The following is a 16,435-nucleotide window of genomic DNA, read 5'->3' on the forward strand; positions in this document are numbered from 1 at the left end:
CACCTAACCTAGGACATTCCATACAATTAAATTCCGACCTAACCCCATTTCTCACTTTTTCACGTACTCATGTATCCCTTTCCATTTCACAACACTTGTGCATTGGTCTTCATTGGACTTTACTTTGGGGCATTTTGTCCCCTTTTAATTCTTCATTTTTCTTATCTTTTTTTTTTCTTTTCTTTCTTTTTCTGTATATATATATATATATATATATTTTTTCATATTATTTTTTTCTTTTTCTTTTGTTTTTCTCATTTCTTTTCTATATACAAGAATCTCAAAGCATAAGGTTTTTACATTTGATCAATACGTGAGCATGTACCCAATTCCCAATATTTTCAATAATAATACAAAATTACCCTTTTATTCACCCAATGTCCCAACCTTCCCACACTTGAATTATACTCACACACTCTAGCCTAAGCTAACCAAAGATCCAAACAAGGGTATTTATTGTTTTTCGCTTTAAGGCTTGTAATGTGCTAAAATTAAGAACAAGTGGGTTAATCGTAGGCTCAAATTGGCTAACAAAGGAATATAAAAGGGTTGGCTATTTGGATAAGTGAGCTAATGAAATGATGGCCTCAATCATATAAATGCATGTATACACAAAATAATGGACATAAAGAATCAAACAAAGCAAAGATTGCAATCATGGAAGAGAATAATGCACACAAGAAGGGAAATAAATGGTTATAAGATGTAACCACACCATCAGGCTCAAATCTCACAATCTTGTGTTCTTAACTCAAACCCATGTTCCAAAATATAATTCTTCATGCAATTTTGGCATCAAAGCATTTAAAATTTGCAATGCCCCACGGTTGCCCCAAAGTATTGGTTTCCTAAGAAAGAATTTCATTGTTCCAACCAAGTAAACTTATCATGCGAATGGTGCCAACTAAAACCTAATCATGCAACCTATCCTAATTTATTCAGATTTATTCAGATGTTACCTACGGAGATCGGTCGGCCGACCTCCCCACACTTAAAACTTAGCACGGTCCTCCGTGCTATAGGTTAGGCGCAGTGGTTGGTTGAGCTCCGAGTGTCCCACATCTCCAATGTCATCGCTCTCTCCGCTTGAAGTTGCAGTGGATGTGGAGATATCGGGTTCCTCCATAGGTGGGGTGACTATGCTTAGAAGTCTCTTCACATGAGCATAACGGCGTTGGTTACGCCTCTCATAACGGTCCAATTTCTTGTGAAGGTCCTCAAGGCGTTGGGCGGCCGATTTTTGTGATGTAGATGAAGTGGTAGTGTTGCGAGTTGGTGTGGGTAGTCCAATGTCCTTGGTGGCTTCCGGAGGCTTGAGGCATCTCTTGGTCGGAATTATATCACCATCGACCGGAATTGAGGTTCTCCTATCTTTAGCCTCTCGGTTGACGCCGGCTTTTGCAACCAATTCGGTCACCAAAGCGGGGAATGGTAGATTTCCTTTGGCATGAATGCGCCCCATGGATTGGCGGATGGCATGCGAAATGTTGACCGGTTTCTCGGTTAAGATGCACCATATCAATAAGGCCAACTCGGCGGTGATGGATGACCCATGTGTGCTTGGGAGCACATAGTGAGCTAGAATTTGGGCCCATGCCGTGGCTTCTTGAGTGAGGTGGCGGACATCTAAACCCTTGGGTCTTTGCTTTATGGTCCCCCGAATCCAATATGCGTCGGGTAAAGCAATGACGCGGAGGATCGCGCTCCAATCGAATGCACGGTCATCGCATGTAGCCAAGACTTCTTCGTAGGCGTCATATGCATCCGTTGATGGTTCAATCCCAAGGACTTCTCGGATGGTTTCCACTGTGACCGACACTTGCTTTCGGCGCACAAATATTGATGTGAGAAGGGGTGAGTGGTAGTTGGAGTAGAATTCCACTACCCATGAGAGATTGGCCTCCTTTGGTTGCCTCAAGAGGAACCTCCATTGCCTCCGGTCAATGTGTGGCATCACAATCGGACTGAGGTGAGCCGGTAGGACTAGGAGGGGTTCCGGATGATAATTCCTTTCGATCATTCTTGAGTAAACAAGTTCGCAGTAACGGTTGGGAAACTTGTTCGAATCCTTAGGAGGGTTGTCCTTCTCTAGAACATCAACGGGGCCCTTAGTCTTCTTTAAGAGTGGCTTGGCCGTTAGGTCGTGGTGCGCTTTATTGGAAGTTGGCTTCTTGGGGGCTTTCCCTTTGTCCTTTTTGATGACCATCCTATGAGAACAAAGAAAAGGAAAACATCAAACCCAAATAAGTGGAAGTAAATGCGATTATGCAATGAAAAGTTATGCCATAGAATATGGGTATCATTGTCACATGACAGCTGCAACATGTAACTAAGATAACATGAGAAGAGCAAGGCAAATCATTTTCATATGGTGTAAGGGTAATTTAAGCACGCAAGTAGGAAGCATGAGAAGCATATACCCTTAAGGACCACAAATGGAAAGCAAGTTAAGAAAATGTGAGTGGATGGATTGGAGAAAATGGGGATGCGCCTAAAAGTGATAAGTTGAGAGGCAATTTAGTCAAAGTGAGCTCAAACTCAAGTATGCCTTTCGTCGAACATTTGGCGTGCATCCTTTTGTAGTGTGTGATTAGAAGATGGTGAAAGCAATGTAGTAATTCACAATCCAATATTAATGATTACAGTGCACAGTGATTGTAGGAAAAGCAAGCAACATAACTCATCTACTAATGCAAGTGAAGTTGAGACCCAAATGCCCATGAAGGGTTAAATTGAAAGAGAGGAAAAAAAAAACAAAAACATCCTAAAGAAGCAACTAAAATAAAAGAAGAAAGAGGAAAGAAGCTAACTAAAAGAAGGTGAAACTAAATGAATAAGAATCAAAAGAGATGGTTGGAGTGAGAGGGTAGCTTAGTATAGTACCTTGTGAGATGAGGAAGAATATGGGAGAGGAGGTTGTGGAGTGGGTTGATGGGGAGTGGAGAGTTAATATGGGGCCATTGGTGGTAAGTGGTAGAAGGTAGTGGAGAAGAGGGAATGGAGGAGTGAGGGTGAAGGGGTAAGTATGCCCCTTTTTCAAGTTGGATGTGTAGTAGAAGGTATGAGAAGAGGAAGGAAATGTGAAATGAGAGTGAAGGGGTGAGTGCGCCCCTTCTTACATTGGCGCCGATCATCCGCGCGTGCGCGCACAGTGCGCGCTCGCGCAGGGAGGCGAGGTGGAATGGGGCGCGCGCGCGCGCACGTTACGCATGCGCATCCATGCGCTTGGGCTGGTGGCACAGGGGTGGCATAACTCTCTGGACGCAGTACCAGAGATTGCTTCAGGGCCTTTGGCGCGCGCGCGCGCAGTGCATGGACGCGTGCGCGCCAGGTGCGCGCATGCGGCAGAGGTTTTGGGCTGGTGGCTTAGTATAGGCCTGAGAGTGGCTTAACTCTCTGGAATATGTACCAGGAGTGTAACAGGGCGATCGGCGCGGACGCGCACAGTACGCTTGTGCGTCGATTGGCAGATTTCGCCCAGGTGCGCGGACGCGCCATGTGTGCGCGCGCGCGAGCTTTCTGTGCTTCAGGCATGGTCCTGGCATGGTGTGGGCGCAACTCTCGGGTAAATGTATGGAGGGCTGTTATTCGCAATCCACGCGTCCGTGCACGGTGCGCGTCCGCGTAGATGACCGTTGAGTGCCTTAAGGGCGCGCGCACGCGCAGAGGGGGGTGCTTTTCCTAAATTTGTATGTGTTTACATCACGTTTGACATTTCAACTCCCCCCTCCACACAGCTGCTTAAGCACTATAGCAGGGCATTTTACTTGGTAAACCATCAATGAATTTAACAAATGACGGGGAATTGACATTAAAATCTATCTAACAAACATGAAGTCAAGTGTCTATGTACAAAGCTCAAAGGAAGATCTTACCATGGTGGGGTGTCTCCCACCTAGCACTTTTGTTTAACGTCCTTAAGTTGGACTTTCAGTAGCTCATAGTGCTTGTTCAAGAGTTGCATCCCTCAAGAGGAATACTTCAAATTCCTTGGAGTTCTTTCTTTGCTCACCATGATACAATTTGAGACGGTGCCCGTTTACCTTGAAGATGTCCGGGCTTGTTGGGTGGCGCAAGTGGTAGACCCCATAAGGTTCTACTTTCTCCACTTGGTAGGGTCCATCCCACCTTGATCTAAGCTTTTCGGGTAGTAATCTCAACCTTGAATTGTAGAGAAGGACTAGGTCACCGGGTCGGAACTCTCTTCTCCTAATGTTCTTGTCATGGATGGCTTTCAACTTTTCCTTATAAAGCCTAGCGTTGTCGTAAGCTTCTAATCTCAAACATTCCAATTCCGCCAATTGAAGCTTTCTCTCGACTCCGGCCCCACCCAAGCTCATATTACACTCCTTTACGGCCCAATAAGCTTTGTGTTCAATCTCCACCGGTAAGTGACATGCTTTACCATATACAAGCCGGAAGGGGCTCATGCCGATCGGTGTCTTGTAAGCCGTTCGATAGGCCCACAGTGCATCGGAGAGTTTAATGCTCCAATCTTTCCTATTCGGCTTTACAATCCTTTCTAAGACATGCTTGATTTCCCGGTTAGAGACTTCGGCTTGGCCGTTTGTCTGAGGGTGGTAAGCCGTGGCGACTTTGTGGATGATGCCATATTTTCTCATGAGGCCGTCTATTTTTTTGTTGCAAAAGTGTGATCCTTGGTCACTTATGATTGCTCTTGGTGCGCCAAAGCGGCAAATGATATTGTTCCTCACAAAAGAGTACACAACATTAGCGTCATCCGTTCGGGTGGGGATTGCCTCCACCCATTTTGACACATAATCGACGGCTAACAAGATGTAGAGAAAGCCATTGGAATTTGGGAATGGTCCCATGAAGTCGATTCCCATACGTCAAAGATTTCACAAAAAAGCATATTTTGTTGGGGAATTTCGTCCTTCTTGGAAATATCTCCAAGCCTAATACATTGGGGGCAAGATTTGCAATAGAGAGAAGCATCTTTGAGAAGAGTTGGCCACCAAAATCCGCAATCAAGGACCTTTCTTGCCGTTCTTTGGGGCCCATAGTGACCACCTCCTTCGGAAGCATGGCAAGCGTCCAAGATTTCTTGGAATTCGGTTTGAGGTATGCACCGTCGCACTATTTGGTCCGCTCCACACCTCCACAAATAGGGATCATCCCAAATATAGTATTTGGATTCGCTTTTTAGCTTATCCTTTTTGTTTTTGTCGAGATTAGGAGGGAAAGTGCGTGAAACCAAATAGTTTGCTATTGGGGCATACCAAGGAACCACTTCCGAGATTGCGTGCAAAGCATCTAAAGGAAAGGAGTCATTGATAGGAGTGGTGTCACCTTTTGTGTGTTCGAGGCGACTTAAATGGTCTGCCATTAGGTTTTGGGAACCGCTCCTATCTTTGATCTCCAAGTCAAATTCTTGTAACAAAAGCACCCAACGAATTAATCTCGGTTTTGATTCCTTTTTGGCCAACAAGTACTTTAGTGCCGCGTGATCCGAGTACACTACAACCTTGGAACCAAGAAGATAGGCTCGGAACTTGTCCAAAGCAAAAACAATAGCTAGGAGTTCCTTTTCGGTAGTAGTGTAGTTGGATTGGGCTCCGTCTAATGTTTTGGAAGCATAAGCTATGACATAGGGAATCTTACCCTCGCGTTGTGCTAACGCGGCTCCTATCGCATAATTCGAAGCATCACACATGATTTCAAAAGGTTGAGTCCAATTGGGGCCTCGCACTATAGGAGCTTGTGTCAATGCTACTTTGAGTTTGTCATATGCTTCCATACATTCCTTGCTCAGCTCAAATTCGGTGTCTTTTTGTAGTAATCGAGAGAGAGGTAAGGCCACCTTGCTAAAGTCTTTGATGAATCTCCGGTAAAATCCTGTATGTCCAAGAAAAGAACGGACTTCCCTCTCGGAGGAGGGGTAAGGTAAACTGGATATGACATTTATCTTTGCCGGATCTACGGAGATGCCTTCCTTTGATACTATGTGTCCCAAAACAATGCCTTGTTTGACCATGAAATGACATTTTTCAAAATTTAAGACAAGGTTTGTTTTGGTGCATCTCTCTAAGACTTTTTCAAGGTTACCTAAACAATGCTCAAATGAATCACCATACACACTAAAGTCATCCATGAAAACTTCCATCGATTGCTCTAGAAAGTCCGCAAATAGGCTCATCATGCATCTTTGGAACGTTGCCGGTGCATTACATAAGCCAAATGGCATACGCTTGTAAGCATACGTCCCAAAGGGGCAAGTAAATGTGGTTTTTTCTTGGTCTTCTAGAGCAATATGAATTTGGAAGTATCCGGAGTAGCCATCAAGAAAACAATAATATGATTTACCGGCTAATCGATTAAGCATTTGATCAATAAATGGTAGTGGAAAGTGATCTTTTCTTGTGGCTGCATTCAATCTTCGGTAGTCTATGCATACTCTCCAAGAATTTTGCACTCTTGTTGCTATAAGTTCACCACTTTCGTTTTTGATTGTTGTCACTCCGGACTTTTTTGGCACTACTTGGACCGGGCTTACCCATTCGCTATCCGAGATAGGATAGATGATGTTCGCTTCAAGTAGCTTAGTGACTTCTTTCTTTACTACCTCAAGAATGGTTGGATTAAGTCTCCTTTGAGGTTGTCGGACCGGTCTTGCTCCTTCTTCAAGGAATATGCGGTGCTCGCATACTTGGGGGCTTATTCCCACTAAATCCGCCAAACTCCACCCGATTGCCCTTTTGTTTTTTCTCAATACATTTAGCAATTTTTCTTCTTGTTGATGGGTTAGCTCTTGTGCAATTATCACGGGTAGCTCTTGGGCTTCATCAAGGTATGAATACCTTAAGTGAGGTGGTAGTGGCTTCAATTCCATCTTTTTGTCATTCTTTGAAGTTTGAGTTTCCAGATGGTTTGTATGATGTGTGGTATTTAGTTCGCTTGACTTTTCATTTGCTTCTTCAACCATATACTTCTCATCTAACCTTGCAAGATGCACTTCGGCCACTATGTTATCGATTGGGTCACACCGAAATAAAGAGTGGTTCTCCGGTGGATGCTTCATTGCTTCCTCTAGGCTAAAGCTTACAATTCTCCCATCTATTTCAAATGAGTAGTTCCCCGAGTAAGCATCAAGTTTAAATCTAGAAGTTCTCAAGAATGGCCTTCCAAGTAGGATAGACGATGCTCTCTCGGTTTCGCTTGATGGCATTTCAAGGACATAGAAGTCAATCGGAAACACCAACCCTTTTATATTCACCAATACATCTTCCGCAACACCCGCTACGGTTATTATGCTTTTATCCGCTAGGACAAATCTTGCCGTCGACCTTTTTAGTGGTGGCAACTTCAATACCCGGTAGACGGAGAGCGGCATGATGCTAACACATGCTCCGAGGTCACACATACAATCTCTAAATTGAACTTCATTGACTGTGCAAGTGACCATACAAGGGCCCGGATCATCACACTTCTCGGGCAATGTTCCCATTAAAGCGGAAATAGAGCTCCCCAATGGGATGGTTTCCAATTCAATAATTCTATCCTTATTTATGCATAAGTCTTTGAGGAATTTGGCATATCTAGGAACTTGATGGATAGCATCAAAGAGGGGGATGGTTACCTCAACTTTCTTGAACATTTCTACCATTTTGGGGTCGAGTTCTATACGCTTTTTAGCTTTCTTCGCAAGTGTTGGAAATGGAAGTGGTTGAGAAACTTCTTCTTCCAAGGTTCTTTTAGCCTTGGTTGTCTCCCTTGTTGGTTGGGCTTCATCCTCAACTATGGCTTGTGGTGTCTCCTCTTCCACTACCTCTTCTATATCTATTCTCTCCTCTTCTTGGGCGGTTGTGATAGGACTTGAGTCCTTTGCTTCCTTCTCTTTTAGTTGCGTACCGGATCTAAGGGTGATGGCATTGATGCCCCCCTTTGGATTTGGTTGAGGTTGAGAGGGAATGACACTTTGGATTGGGGGTTGAGGAGTGTGAGTTGATGGTGTATCCATGCGTGCAAGAAGAGCTTGTAGTGTAGAGGTGAGGCCGGTGAGACCGGAAGCAAGTGTGTTTTGTAGTTCCTTTTGGCCTTGGATAATGGTTCGGAGTGTTTCGTCTTGGTTGGAGGGGGTGGTTGCATATGTGAGTTGAGGAGCTTGTGATTGGTTGGGTGGTGGTCTTTGATGTGGTGGTTGATATGTTTGGTAGTTTCTTTGTGGGTTTTGTTGGTTGTATGGTTGATTTTGTGAGTTGTATGGTCGGTTTTGTGAGAAGTTTTGTGAGTTGTTGCCCCATCTTTGACCTCCTCCATTGTTGTTGTTGTCCCTATTCCCTTGTTGATGGTTGTCTCTCCAATTTTGATTATTGTGTCCACTTCCTTGGTTGTAGCCTCCTCCTCCTTGATAAGAGTACCCTTGGTTAGGATTACCGCCTTGGTAGTACCCTTGATTGGGGCGATCATAGAAATTATGGGTATCCGCCAAGGTATTGTCTTCTTGAAGGCTTGGGCACTCATCCGTGTAGTGAGAGTAGCAAGAGCAAATGCCACATACTCTTTGAGGGACCAATTGTTGGTTGTGTTGTTGAGGTGGTGGAGGGTGTTGTTGGTATGATTGAGGTTGTGGTTGTTGTTGGTTCAATTGGAGTTGCCTCAAGATGGATGTCATCTCATTCAAGGACTGAGTTAGAGCGGTGGTTTCACTACTAGTTGATACCTCATTCACGGTCCTTGGACGGTTGACTCTTCGCCTCATATGTTGATTGGATTCGACTAAGTCAATAATAAGTTGCCATGCCTCCTCTGCGGTTTTATATTTGGACAAAGAACCATTACTAGAAGTGTCCAAGAGGGTTCTATCTTGCTCTCACATCCCTTGACATATGTATCCAAGCAATACTTGAGTGTCGATCATGTGATTAGGGCATGCATCTAGTAGTTTGCGAAACCGTTCCCAATACTCATAGAGTGGTTCCGTCTCACCTTGCACAATACAAGACATTTCCTTCCTTAGCCTATCCATCTTTTTCGGGGGCAGGAATTTATCCAAGAATCCCCTTCTAAGTAAGTCCCAATCGGAGGTAACTTCACTAGAGAGGGTGTAAAACCATTCTTTAGCCTTGTCCTCAAGAGAGAAAGGGAAGGCAAACAACCATATAGCAACTTCATCGGATCCTTCCCGTCTAGTAGTCGAGCATATGCGATGGAAGTCCTTGAGATGTCGAATAGGGTCTTGTGCGGGAAGCCCGTGAAACTTGGGTAGGAGGTTGATCAAAGCGGTCTTCAATTCGAAGTTCGCATTCAAGTTGGGGTGAGTTACGTGAAGGGGTTGAAGGACATAATCCGGTGCACCCGCTTCCTTGATGGTAACTCTCCTCGGAGCATCCATGGTATTAGTACCTAGAACAAAAGAAGATTTGTTAGTGAGATTGATGGGAGTAGGATTAATGCCTTCTTTGAGTGACGGTTCAATGTTCACTTCTAGTAAGGTGGTTGAGGTGGTGAAAACCTCTTCCCCTTTTCCAAACTTAAGCCGCCTCCGAGCTTGTCTAATATGAAACAAAGTTCGTTCTATTTCCGGATCAAAAGGGACTAAGCTCGGATTCGGTTGTGAACGCGTCATGCAATGAAGGGGAAATGAAATTCATTGTAACGAATGAGGGGTTAGTCACTTGAGCAATTTACAATGAAGTGCAACTATGTACATATAGACACGCTTAATCCAAACAATAACATGGCACACTAAGCAAATTTCCCCGGCAACGGCGCCATTTTGACGAATGAATTTTTGTCGGTATAGAATTTATCAAGTGATCAATCGTAGTATAGTCTAAACCAATGCAAAATCCATCATCAAACAAATCTACAATCTATATCCGAGAGTACTAGTCTCCCGAGTCGTTCTCCCTTGGAATTGCCAAAGTGTGCATCTTATTGATTTAGTAGGCCTTGTTGGAATTCTTTGAAGGTTTTAGCAAAGTATTGAGAAACAAACAATCAATTATCAAAAGACTTGGCTTAGGGTTGGCATTAGAAATTCTATCCTTATAGTCCATTCAATGTTGACAACAATTAGGCCTTGCTTCATTTAGTTATCCCCTAAGTATAGAGGAAAATCAAATGAAAACAATCAACTTGAGTCACAAGTCCTAGCTTCACCTCATGGGAATCTAGCTTTAGTGCACTCCAAGCCAACTAGCAATCCCTAATTCCAAATCAACTATTGATACAACTATTCAACTTCTTCCAATGACCAAACCCTATGCCAAGTGTAAAAAATTCTACTCCATAGCTAGTGTTGACATTTTATCAAACATGTGATGAGCAAAAAGGAAAGTCATAGTAAAATGAGAAGAAAAATAGAATTGAAAGTATTGCAACACAAGAATCTAACACCAAGCCTCAAAGAGTAGCAATGGAAAGCAAATTCTCAAAGAGTTAATGAAATTCAAAATTACAACATTAAATTCTAGATCTATGAGAGTTGATCAATTACAACTACTTGAATTTGGAGAAGAAAAATCTATGACATGAATAAAATGGAATGAGAATTGTAATGGATCTCACCAAAAATGATTGAAAATTCAGAAATTGGGTGAAGATGAACCCTAGTGAAAAGCTTGGAATCTTTTCCTCTTCTTCTCTCCCAAAAGTGAAAACTAACTCTCCTCCAAAAAAATCTCAAATCTAGCAAATGAACTAAGTGTGTTTAACCCTTGCTCCCTTGGTCTTCTTAAGCCTTTTCCCGCCAAGGCATTTCCCCAAAAGTGGGATTCTTAACTACCTCCACGCCTAAGTCACGTGACTTCTTAAAAAAAAACACATTCGCAAATCGGCGCGCACGCGCAAGGTACGCGTACGCGCTGTTGAGGCGTCTTGTAATGTGCGCAGAGGCGTGATGTACGCGTGCGCGTCCATGAGGATCCTGGCTTAGCCGCTACTCAAGCCGGCTCGTGGCTTGGCTCTTAGTCTCGGCTTCACGTTGCTCTTATCCGCGCGGGCGCGCCAGGTGCGCGCACGCGCCCATGCGGGAATTTCCAAAGCTCAGTTCTCATGCTTCCTTCCTTTGCACCCGTCTTCCTTCTCTTTTCCTGTCCATTCCTACTCTATATCCTGGAACCACTTAACACATAAGTCACGGCATCGAATGACATCAAGAGAAGATTAGAAATGTAACTATTTTAGTGCAAAATAAGCATGTTTTCATTCATGAGGCAAAACTAGGAAAGGAATGCAAACTCTTGTATTCTCATATAGAAAGTGTGTGGAATCATTGATAAAACCCCTGAAATCAGCACAAGATAAACCCTCAAAATGGGATTTGTCAACCCCCCACAGTCAAACTCTAAGTTTGGTGTTGGGAGGCCACAACCAAATTCTAAGTTTGGTGTTGAACCCCCACATTCAAACTCTAAGTTTGGTGTTGGGAGGTTCCAACATTGCTCTGAGCATCTCTGATGCTCCATGAGAGCCCACTGTCAAGCTACTGACATTAAGGTTGGCGTTCAACTTGCCCATGATGCAAGGAGATGAACATCCTTACACTAGAAGGGTCAACTTTGATCAAAGGTTGGACCAAGTCCTCACAGTCATTTGTGAAGAGGGCGCCCAATGGAAGAGAGATTCAAGAGGGAAGCCGGTTCAACTGAGAAGGCATGACCTCAAACCCGTGGCTAGGGGATGGTTGGAGTTTATCCAACGCTCAATCATTCCCACTAGCAACCGGTCCGAAGTTACTTTAGACCGGGCTATCATGATTCATAGCATCATGATTGGAGAAGAAATAGAAGTTCATGAGGTTATATCCCAAGAACTTTATAAGGTGGCAGACAAGTCCTCTACCTTGGCAAGGTTAGCCTTTCCTCATCTCATTTGTCACCTCTGTTATTCAGTTGGAGTTGACATAGAGGGAGACATCCCCATTGATGAGGACAAACCCATCACTAAGAAGAGGATGGAGCAAACAAGAGACCCCTCTCATCATCAAGTCCCTGAGATGCCTCAAGGGATGCACTTTCCTTCACAAAACTATTGGGAGCAACTGAACACCTCCCTAGGAGAATTGAGTTCCAATATGGGACAACTAAGGGTGGAGCACCAAGAACATTCCATTCTCATCCATGAAATTAGAGAAGATCAAAGAATCATGAGAGAGGAGCAACAAAGACAAGGAAGAGACATTGAGGAGCTCAAGCACTCCATAGGATCTTCAAGAGGAAGAACAAGCCGCCATCACTAAGGTGGACCCGTTCTTTAATTTCCTTGTTCTTTATTTTTCTGTTTTTCGAAAAATTATGCTTGTGTTTAGCTATGTTTGTGTCTTGTGATCATTAGTGTCTTAGTGTCTATGCCTTAAAGTTATGAATGTCCTATGAATCCATCACCTTTCTTGAATGAAAAATGTTCTTAATTGAAAAAGAGAAGAATTGCATGAATTTTAAATTTTATAACAGATTAATTATTTTGATGTGGTGGCAATACTTTTGTTTTCTGAATGTATGCTTAAATAGTGCATATGTCTTCTGAATTTGTGGTTCATGAATGTTGGCTCTTGAAAGAATGATGAAAAAGGAGACATGTTACTGAGGATCTGAAAAATCATAAAAATGATTCTTGAAGCAAGAAAAAGCAGTGAATACAAAAAAAAAGAGAAGAAAAAAAAAACGAAAAAAAGGGAGAAAAGAAAATGAAAAAGAAAAAAAAGAGAAAGAAAGAAAGAAATAAAGTTGTGATCCAAGGCAAAAAGAGTGTGCTTAAGAACCCTGGACACCTCTAATTGGGGACTCTAGCAAAGCTGAGTCACAATCTGAAAAGGTTCACCCAATTATGTGTCTGTGGCATGTATGTATCCGGTGGTAATATTGGAAGACAGAGTGCTTTGGGCCACGGCCAAGACTCAATAAGTAGCTGTGTTCAAGAATCATCATACTTAACTAGGAGAATCAATGACACTATCTGGATTCTGAGTTCCTAAAGAAGCCAATCATTCTGAATTTCAAAGGATAGAGTGAGATGCCAAAACTGTTCAGAAGCAAAAAGCTAAAAGCCCCGCTCATCTAATTAATACTGATCTTCATTGATGTTTTTGGAATTCATTGTATATTCTCTTTTTTTTATCTTATTTGATTTTCAGTTGCTTGAGGACAAGCAACAATTTAAGTTTGGTGTTGTGATAAGCGGATAATTTGTACGCTTTTTGGCATTGTTTTTAGTATGTTTTTAGTATGATCTAGTTAGTTTTTAGTATATTTTTATTAGTTTTTAGTTAAAATTCACTTTTCTGGACTTTACTATGAGTTTGTGTTTTTCTGTGATTTTAGGTATTTTTTGGCTGAAATTGAGGGACCTGAGCAAAAATCTGATTCAGATGCTGAAAAGGACTGCAGATGCTGTTGGATTCTGACCTCCCTGCACTCGAAGTGGATTTTCTGGAGCTACAGAAGCCCAATTGGCGCGCTCTCAACGGCGTTGGAAAGTATACATCCTGGGCTTTCCAGAAACATATGATAGTCCATACTTTGCCCAAGATTTGATGGCCCAAACCTGCGTTCAAAGTCACCATCAGAATTCCCAGCGTTAAACGCCGGAACTGGCACAAGGATGGGAGTTAAACGCCCAAACTGGCATAAAAGCTGGCATTTAACTCCAAGAAGAGTCTCTACACGAAAATGCTTCAATGCTCAGCCCAAGCACACACCAAGTGGGCCCGGAAGTGGATTTTTATGTCATTTACTCATCTCTGTAAACCCTAGGTTACTAGTTCTCTATAAGTAGGACCTTTTACTATTGTATTTTCATCTTTTGATCACTTTAGATCTCTAGATCATCTTGGTAGCTATCTTTGTTCTTATGCTATCTTAGATCATTGGGAGGCTGGCCATTCGGCCATGCCTAGACCTTGTTCTTATGTATTTTCAACGGTGGAGTTTCTACACACCATAGATTAAGGTGTGGAGCTCTGCTGTACCTCGAGTATTAATGCAATTACTATTGTTCTTCTATTCAATTCAGCTTATTCTTGTTCTAAGATATTCATTTGCACCCAAGAACATGATGAATGTGATGATTATGTGACACTCATCATCATTCTCACTTATGAATGAGTGCCTGACAACCACTTCTGTTCTACAAGCAAACAAGGCTTGAATGTTTATCTCTTGGATCCCTTAATCGGAATCTTCGTGGTAGAAGCTAGAATTGATAGCGGCATTCAAGAGAATCCGGAAGGTCTAAACCTTGTCTGTGGTATTCTGAGTAGGATTCAATGATTGAATGACTGTGACGAGCTTCAAACTCGCGATTGTGGGGCGTTAGTGACAGACGCAAAAGAATCAATGGATTCTATTCCGACATGATCGAGAACCGACAGCTGAATAGCCGTGCCGTGACAGGGTGCGTTGAACATTTTCACTGAGAGGATGGGAGGTAGCCACTGACAACGGTGAAACCCTACATACAGCTTGCCATGGAAAGGAGTAAGAAGGATTGGATGAAGACAGTAGGAAAGCAGAGAGACGGAAGGAATACAGCATCTCCATACGCTTATCTGAAATTCTCACCAATGAATTGCATAAGTATCTCTATCTTTATCTTTATGTTTTATTCATCATTCATAACAATTTGAGTTTGCCTGACTAAGATTTACAAAGTGACCATAGCTTGCTTCATACCAACAATCTCTGTGGGATCGACCCTTACTCGCGTAAGGTTTATTACTTGGACGACCCAGTACACTTGCTGGTTAGTTGTGCGAAGTTGTGTTTATGCCATGGTATTGAACACCAAGTTTTTGGATTCATCACCGGGGATTATTTGAGTTGTGAAAAGAAGAGATCACAATTTCGTGCACCATCCATCTTTAGCCGGTGGTCTCGGGCATGGGTTGGTCACCTTCATCACGCTCCTCCCCAACTAGCTTGGATGAAGTCTTAGGAGTTGGGTCGGGCTCTCTTCCTTCTAACTTTGCCGCTATCCACTCGAAATGCTTGTGCTCCAGTTGCTCCATGTGGTGGATATTGTGCAAAATTTCTTGGAATAAGTCCAGAAGAGGCCGGAGAAACGGTAAAGGAGTTGATGAAGTTGGTAGACTTGATGGTGGTGCTGTGGGTGCCTTCCTCTTGAGAGGTGTTTTCTTTGTTGATCCTTCTAATTCTCCCCTCGGAATGAACTTGTTGCCTCTTGGAATCTCAAACATGATGTCTGTTGGTTGCCTCTCTACTCCCACTGCTATTGCTAAACGCATCATCATCGATGAAAAAAAATGTTGATCTTTTTCTTCTCAATCAGTTTCCAAATCGATGTGCGTATCAAAGGCACAATGGCTATGTTCTTTCCTTCCATAATAGCCCAAAGTAGCAAAGCAGTTTTGAATCTGGCATGGGTAGCATAGGTGTTAGGAATGATATAGTCTGTGACGAGAGAACTTTTGTCGGTAAAGAATTTCACAAAAATAATCACGTTGTAAGTATAGTTTCTAAACCAACAGAGAATCCTTTCGTACAAAAACTTGTTTGTCACTAAAGCAAACCCAATAAAATTTATAACCGAACTATTCAAACCTCGGGTCATCTCTCAAGGAATTGCAGGGAGGTGTATTTATTATTGGTTATGGAAACATGTATATTTTTGGGTTTTTGAAATAGGGAACAGGAAAATAAACTGGCAATAAAGTAAACTAATTATCATGAAAACCGTTGCAAGGTATAAGAACTGGAAATTCCATCCTAGTTATCCTTATCAGGTGTGACAAAAATTGTTTATTGCTCCCACTTAGTTAACCCTTACTAAATAAAGGAAAGTCAAGTAGACTAATCAATTTGATTTCTCAAGTTCTAATCAACTCCTATGGAAAGACTAGCTTTAGAGGGATCCAAATCAATCAGCAAATTTTAATTTTCAATCAATAGCCGAGTTTGATAACTTAAGTGTCACCAATTACTCAACTAAAGCAAAGGGAGGAAAAATCTAAATTATTTATATCATAAATAGAAGAAAGCAATCATAAATCTGAAATACCTCAAATTGCATTAAATAAAGAAAATCAAATCTAACATGGAGTTCATAAATCAAATTGGGAAAATAAACGAACTAAACTCATAGAATAGATAAAAGTAGAAGAGAAACTAAATTAAAGGAACATTGAACCTGGAATGAAGAATAAGTAAACCTAACCTAAGAGAAATCCTAAATCCTAAATCCTAAGAGAGAGGAGAGAGCCTCTCTCTATAGAAAACTACATCTAAAACCTAAAATTGTTTGTGAATGATGAATGAACGATTGATTCCCCCACTCTGTAGCCTATAATCTGTGCTTTCTAGGTCAAAAAATAGGCCAGAAATAGCCCAAAAATCACTGGGGGCGAATTCTGATCCGTATAGGTCGCTGGTTTTCTGCAAAACCACATGTGCGCGTGGATTCACGCGTGCGCGTCATTTTTCTTCAGAGCAACTATAAAAAATTATATATCATT

The sequence above is a fragment of the Arachis hypogaea genome, chromosome 6 (genome assembly GCF_003086295.3).
Source record: "Arachis hypogaea cultivar Tifrunner chromosome 6, arahy.Tifrunner.gnm2.J5K5, whole genome shotgun sequence".
NCBI classification, from domain to species: Eukaryota; Viridiplantae; Streptophyta; class Magnoliopsida; order Fabales; family Fabaceae; genus Arachis; species Arachis hypogaea.